Source organism: Puntigrus tetrazona, chromosome 4 (genome assembly GCF_018831695.1).
Source record: "Puntigrus tetrazona isolate hp1 chromosome 4, ASM1883169v1, whole genome shotgun sequence".
In the NCBI taxonomy this organism is placed as follows: domain Eukaryota; kingdom Metazoa; phylum Chordata; class Actinopteri; order Cypriniformes; family Cyprinidae; genus Puntigrus; species Puntigrus tetrazona.
The window spans coordinates 22748966-22755744 of record NC_056702.1 but is presented as its reverse complement, the minus strand read 5'-3'; the positions used below and the strand labels follow the sequence as shown (position 1 = coordinate 22755744).

Here is a 6779-nt window from a genome sequence, read left to right as displayed (position 1 = left end):
CGTCACAATAAACGTTGCAATGGGTTGAAAACATGATGAAATTTACTGTAATAATGTCTACTGATAATACAAAGAAGAAGCTTGTACAAATGATTTCCATAAATAAAGAGATGAACGTGTCATTGCTTTGTCTTTAATTTGCCCGTGTCATTACATTGTGGGCCCACTGAAACATCATTCAAAGGAACACACTTAATTTGAATTACAGCAAACAACGACCAACACGTAAACGTAAAAAACAAATGGATGAGGAAGGGAAATGAATGGGCTTTTGTTAAGAGCCATGCGATTGCTGAATGAAGGATGAGAGCAGATATGATAATCACACAGTTTAAAGATACAGACAGAAACATCAGACATGGTCCAGACTCTGTACTTCATTTTTGTAATTGGTGTGTGTGTTCGTGGGTTGTTTTTACTTTTTCCTCTGGTTTATAGTTTCATTAGGACTGATCCTGTTATGAAAAGCGCTAAATCCGACCCTCTCTTTCACAGCTCTCTGCTCCGTATCTGAATGTGTTCGGCGTCAGTATCGCTTTACAAATGAGAAGAAGACCTGGACTGAAGCTCAGAGATACTGCAGAGAGAGATACACAGATCTGGCCACCGTTGACAACATGAATGACTTGAATGAGCTCATAATGAGTGTGAGCGATCAAAGTGGTCTGGATTGGGCTGCAGAAGACGGGTCGTGATAAATGGCAGTGGTCTTCAGGAGAACCTGCGCTCTATCTGAACTGGGAATCTGGGCAACCACAAGCTCGTGGAGAAAATTGTGGTATGATGACAAAAAGAAAATGGCATGACTTGTATTGTAGTGATAACCAGTATTTCATCTGCAACAACAGTAAGTTTAGCTCCATATACCAAATGACCTATTTAATTTGATATTTTTACTATAATATATTAATATTTCTGTATTTGCCAGAAGAAAATGCTTAATTCCACACTTTGATCTTCTGTTGTCCCTCTTTATGACACATTGTCACAATGGAAACTCGCAATTAAATAGTCTAAAATCTTAAAGATTAACAACGATCTTATATTTTTAATATTGTTTTTGTAGTTGTATTTACTATTCATAATCCACATTTCAGTATAACCACAGATGAGGTGCTGTACATCAAAGAAAATATAGTAAGAAGTATAAACATAAAACAAGAAGACACATATAAGAATGAAAAGCTTGTGGAATTATAAGCTACACTTTAAGAGATTTAAAACTAGAAATAGACTGAGCAGATTTAATACAAGATGATCATTTGGATCGGGAAACCACACTCAAAAAAAATTTCGTTGGACATGAGTGTGTTGAGTAGTTTCTACAAGTAACAATCTAGTTGAATGAAAAGAATAAATTCTGGTAAAGCTGACTAAATATTTTTTTAGTACATACATGCATTTTAGTTACACGTATATTTTACTTAGTAATGCTATGTTACAATTATGAACTTTTTTTTATATTTGGTGAACATTTCTTTATTGATTCTATTTAATTTAAGTATTTGCTCTACGAGTGTAAAACTTAATCAAGCACATTTTCATGAACAAAATTCAATTTGCAACAGTAAAACTATTTCACTTTCACAGGTCCTTTGAAACGAATACAATAAAAGATAATTAAAAAAATTAACAGTAAACATTCTTCACAGGGTCTTTTAGAGTGAAACTGACTTGAGGAATTTGTAACAATCTTACTTACATAAAATATTAAATAAATGGAATGTCTGTTGAAATTAAGCAGCATACCCTAAAAAACTGCTAAATATTTCAGATTTGAAATCTTCACTTATAAATTAACAGTAAAAGTGACATTAAAATCGGCCTTTATTGAACTAGAACAAGCAGTTTAAATAAGCTGCCCCAAAAAAGAAAAAAAAATGTGCAATTGTAATGGTAATACAATTTTTTTGTAATACAACAACTTTTTGAAGACAAGCAGCCTGTCACAAAATACTAAAGTGCTCAATTTTTATTTCAAATTGTTGAAGCCATTGGTAGACAACTGGCCTTAAAAAAAGAGTTTCAAAAAGATGGGGAAAAAATAATAATAAAATAACTATGTTTAATACTGACCAATATATATTTTTTTTCTACTGTGTGCAACTGACTGCAAATTTTGTCTTTTTTTTTTTTTTTTTTTTTAAACAAGAAGCATGTCACAAAATGCTACAAGCATTCGACTAATTGGTAAAGAAAAGATTGAGACTGCCATCAAATTTTTGTAAACAACTGCAATTAGTTCACTTTCAAATTAAAACACACCCCCAGATCAGCTGAAGAACCTAAACATCTTGGATGACATGGGGGTGAGTAAACTATCAGGACATTTTAATGTCAAAGTGAACTGTGAGCAATTTCATGAGTTTGCACTTACATATGATTAATCACAAGAAAAGTAAAAAGGAACCAGGGTTGGATAGGGTTCCACTTCTGGAGCCAGCGTCCTGAATTTCTGAAAAGAGAAACTAGAGAGGGAATCAGCTATCTGTTTTTTTCTTTCCAGGAATATATTTGGCGATTATAATGAATTGGTTGTGGGGCGAGATCCAAATAGGACATCTTAGCAAGGGCATGGGGCCAGGTGAATGGGAACTGTGTTTGTTGATGCAGTGAACCATAGCTTCATTAAATCACAGTGAATGGAAATGCTAGAGGCTGGCCAATCCCCATAGTAGCGGCCGTAGAGCTCAAAGAGTGCTGAAGATAATTGGGGTTAGGGTAGGTTTAATAATTCAAATTCAAATTCAAAATTCTAATTCAAATTTTATTCGTCACATACACAGACATACGTAGTACGACATGTAGTGAAATGCTTTGGCCATCACCCCATCCACATACAGCTACAAGATGTGGGGTAGACATGACGGGATGACAGAAATAAAGCATAATTACAGCATTACATGAGGAGAGGTGAGGCGAGAAAAAAAGCCAAACCCAGACTGTGCTCCTAAGGGACCACAGTGTGGTAACGGGAAAAAAACACCTCAGTAATAGAAGCACACAGTTTAGACACTTTGACAACATGTAAGACAAGGTAATTCGGTGGGCCAGGTTGAGGCGAATTGGATATCGATAGGGAGAAGCAATTGGGTTGTTGTAGGGAGAACTCTTTGATTGGGATTAGGCTATTAATACTAGGAAAGGAGTTATGAGTGGAGGAGAGGTCAATTATAGGTGTTTTTGGCCAGAGAATTTCCTAGTGGCTACGCCAATTGGGCTAATACGGAAGATATTGAAGGGAGGCACAGAGAAAGGGCTGATCATGAAACCTGCGTCCATTTCTTTCTTTATTAAGAGGTCTACTGTTTCTGGTTCGGTCTGAGCGGACTGGAGGTTAGGGCAGATGAGGTTTTGGGAGGGAGGCTGCTGACTCCGGGATGGAGACCATGCGATAAACCTTATAAGAGATGTAGAGCCCTAAACAAATGTTTGGATTGTTAAATTCATTGTTTGTTTAAAAGAGGGATAAAAGAGACATTTGTTTGGTTACAATATGTTTTATGCTGATTTGTTTTTTTGTTTGTTTTATATATGTTCCTTTAAGACTTCTCTAAAAGAGTGTAAACAGTATGTAATACAGAGAACTAAAGCAAGGACTTTAATTTTGTTGTATTTTCTGCTAATATTATCTTGTCCTATGAGAACGAAGGATTTTGACCCCTCAAGTTCAAGGGGCGGGGAAAAAGAAGAACGTAGTGCGTGCTACGCGGGTTTTTTTCTTCGTTGAGAGAGTCAGAGAAACGTGGTGTAAAGAAAATTGTGTGAGCGAAAGAAGCTCATTGCATTACATTAATAGACATTTCTGTGACTATATTAAGTGAAGACGCATCACACATCACGCCGCTGCTCGTGCTGAAGAAAGTTTGCACAGGCCGCATATACACCCCAGCCTCGCATGAGTTCTGCTGCAGCCAGAGAAGAGCACAGAGTCGTCTTTCAGGAGACTGAGAGATCGTCGAGTCAGGGTCGTGAGGTGGAGGAGGATCGTCGTGGAGTTCGTTTGGCATGTTCGAGGACGGAGAAGTTCATCGGATTCGTGCAACGTCATCGAGGATGTCGTCATGGAGGCTGTGCGTTTCATCTCATCATTCATCAAGGGTCCACGATTATTATTCCATGAGTGAAATCTAGTTCCCTGGATTCGTGAGTAACGCGTTACAGTTGTTTCATCACAAGAGCTCCAACTAGCGCGCCAACAGTGAACTGAAAATCCCAGCTGGGTAATATTGAGTTTTACAGGAATTTCGGGTTATTTTTATATTTTATTATTTAGTTTTCCAAATGTTGTTGAAACTGTGTGAATTGAATTACTTCAATGTGAGTTAACAAAAGCAAGAAATAAAAAAAAAAAACAAACAAACATAAAAGCTCCTGAGAAAAATGAATTCACATTTATTAATCATCTTTAAGTGTGTGTGTTAAGTGTTTCTCAAGTTTAAAAAAGTCATACAGGTTATAGTTATCATCTGACATTTCATACTGATATCTGAGACCCGAGTGGTATTTGAATGAATGTTTATTTCTTAAGTTAATTTGTGAATCACTATTCACAGAGTAATTTAGATGTAACTCTCGCCTAGACATTTTTTTTGTTTTAATTTGATTTAAAATGTTCTCTAGTCATTATCTGAGCCTTACAGCGGGAGAGGGCTACAGAGATAATTAGAAAAGTTAGGATCAGGATGAAGCAATAATTCAATTAAAATGACAACAAAAAACACAAAACAAGACAAAAAAAATCTTCATTTTGGGCAAATCAAGTACTTTCTGACCAACTCCAATGCAGTGTAAGCATGAAAAAAATGTCTGCATTTGTACTTTCACTACTTTTTGAGTAGTTTTTGACTTCAGCAAGATCAACACAGTGCTCAAACACATTTTTGCTAGAAGCACAAAACTGCAAATCAAATTATCATCCATCATCCATATCATGGTATTCAGAAAGAGCAGTCAGAACTGCTGGAACTCTTTCAGGGAACTATTTAACCTTTCAAAGACTTGAAGTTCAGTTGTTAATCAGTGGACCACTTCCAGCAAGGGGAACTAACATGCTTTTATGGTTGCTTGGGCTAAACACATGGCTACAAAAAGCCTGCAGCATGAAAGGAGTCAATTTAATCAAAATTTCATTCTTTAGACAACTGTTAAACCTAGATGGCCTCCACCCAAACAAACTTGATGCAAGAGGACCTCATTTCAACTTCCTAGTCATCATGTGGTTGAAGAATCCAACAAGGACACAGATAACACCACGCAGTCACAACAAGCAATGCTCATGGACATCATGGCTGAATCCTGCCCAAAGAGCTCTTCACAGACAGACTGTGATGCTTTACAGCTCCAAGACTTGCCACCCAAGGATGACTTCCTGGAATACAGCCAGGGAAGCCAGAAAGCCATGTACTACAGCCATTGGAAATGCCAGAGCCCATCTTACCAGACACATTATCCCTCTCTCCGGCATCTCCAATTCTAAGCTTCTCTGTATGCTGGGACCATACTCTCCCACTCTTTTGCTGCAAGCTCTAGATACCATATAAAAAACTATGGGCACCACAACCACCAAGGTCTCTTGGCTCAGCTAGCTCAAACTCCCTCCAAAAACAACTGACAATAGCTCTCAGTGATATGCATTTGGTCCCTGCTCTCATAGCAACATCCAGATTTTGATTCTCAAATGATTCTGATCAAAGAGAATCTGACGTGGGCCGAAGCTCTAAGATACTGCAGACAGAATCACGTGGATCTGGTCTCGGTTCATTCAGAAGAGATGCAGCATCGTATGAAGAACGTGGTTAAACGGGCATCTACTGCAGCGGTGTGGATGTGTTTACACAACTACTGCGTCATGAACATGTGGCTCTGGCTGAGTGGAGAGATCGTGTGCTATCAGAACTGGGCTCCTGGGAACGGAACAACGCAAGAAAACTGCAAACTCGAGAAGAGAAAAGGAACAGTTCAGTCTAGAGGAGATCAGCGCTGGATCAGCCTTCCTAAATCTCACAAACTCAACTTCATCTGCAGCAGAAATTAAAAGAGAGAGTGTTGGTTACATTCCATCTCTACTGTGCAATTCTAATGTAGGTCTGCACATCTTGTTTTATTCTTGTCATTGATATGTTTAGTAAGTAGTCTAGGTGAATCTCCTTATTCCGGTCACTGAGCATATAGTTGTTGTTCTTGTGTATTGTCTTTGCTATTGTATATGCTTTTATGATAGATCACTAGCTAATATCACATCTTCTTAGCCATGTTTGATATCTATGGACTTGACTTGAGACATTCTGATTGACTGTATAATGCATGTTGATATTCAATGCAACATTTCAAAGTTATAAGAATCTTTACTAGTTGACTTTAAAAATCTCTTCCCATTCATCACATATGCAAATGACCATTCTTAGGGACAAAGAGCCATAAAACTCTCCCTCCAAAAATTTAAGACATCATTGTTATTCTCAACCATACACTGGTTTTCGGTGTGTATGTTCTTTTTTTTCTCTCTCTCTGTTCTGTCACCTTTAGTGTTTTCACAGGTACCGCCTACTCTCGGAAATCTGTTGGCTGGTGTTGCTGTCAATCATCGGTGGTCACTTGTGGCGTCGTGATCTCTGCCAATGCGATCTGCTTGGAGACCTTTAAAAGTCGACTCACTGGAAGGGCTGTGTTTGTTTGTGACTTGGCATGTGACTGGTTTAGTTATTTATTGCTTACGAGACTAGAGTGTGGTTTGACACGGGAGACGTGGAACAACAGTAAGTCACGTGACATACATC

The 6779-nt window shown here is 37.9% G+C and overlaps 1 pseudogene; it reads left to right on the top strand.

Annotated features, from left to right (window-relative positions):
• The first annotated feature begins 254 nt into the window (after positions 1 to 254).
• Positions 255 to 6450, top strand: LOC122343155 (annotated as a pseudogene).
• Positions 6451 to 6779: the final 329 nt, after the last annotated feature.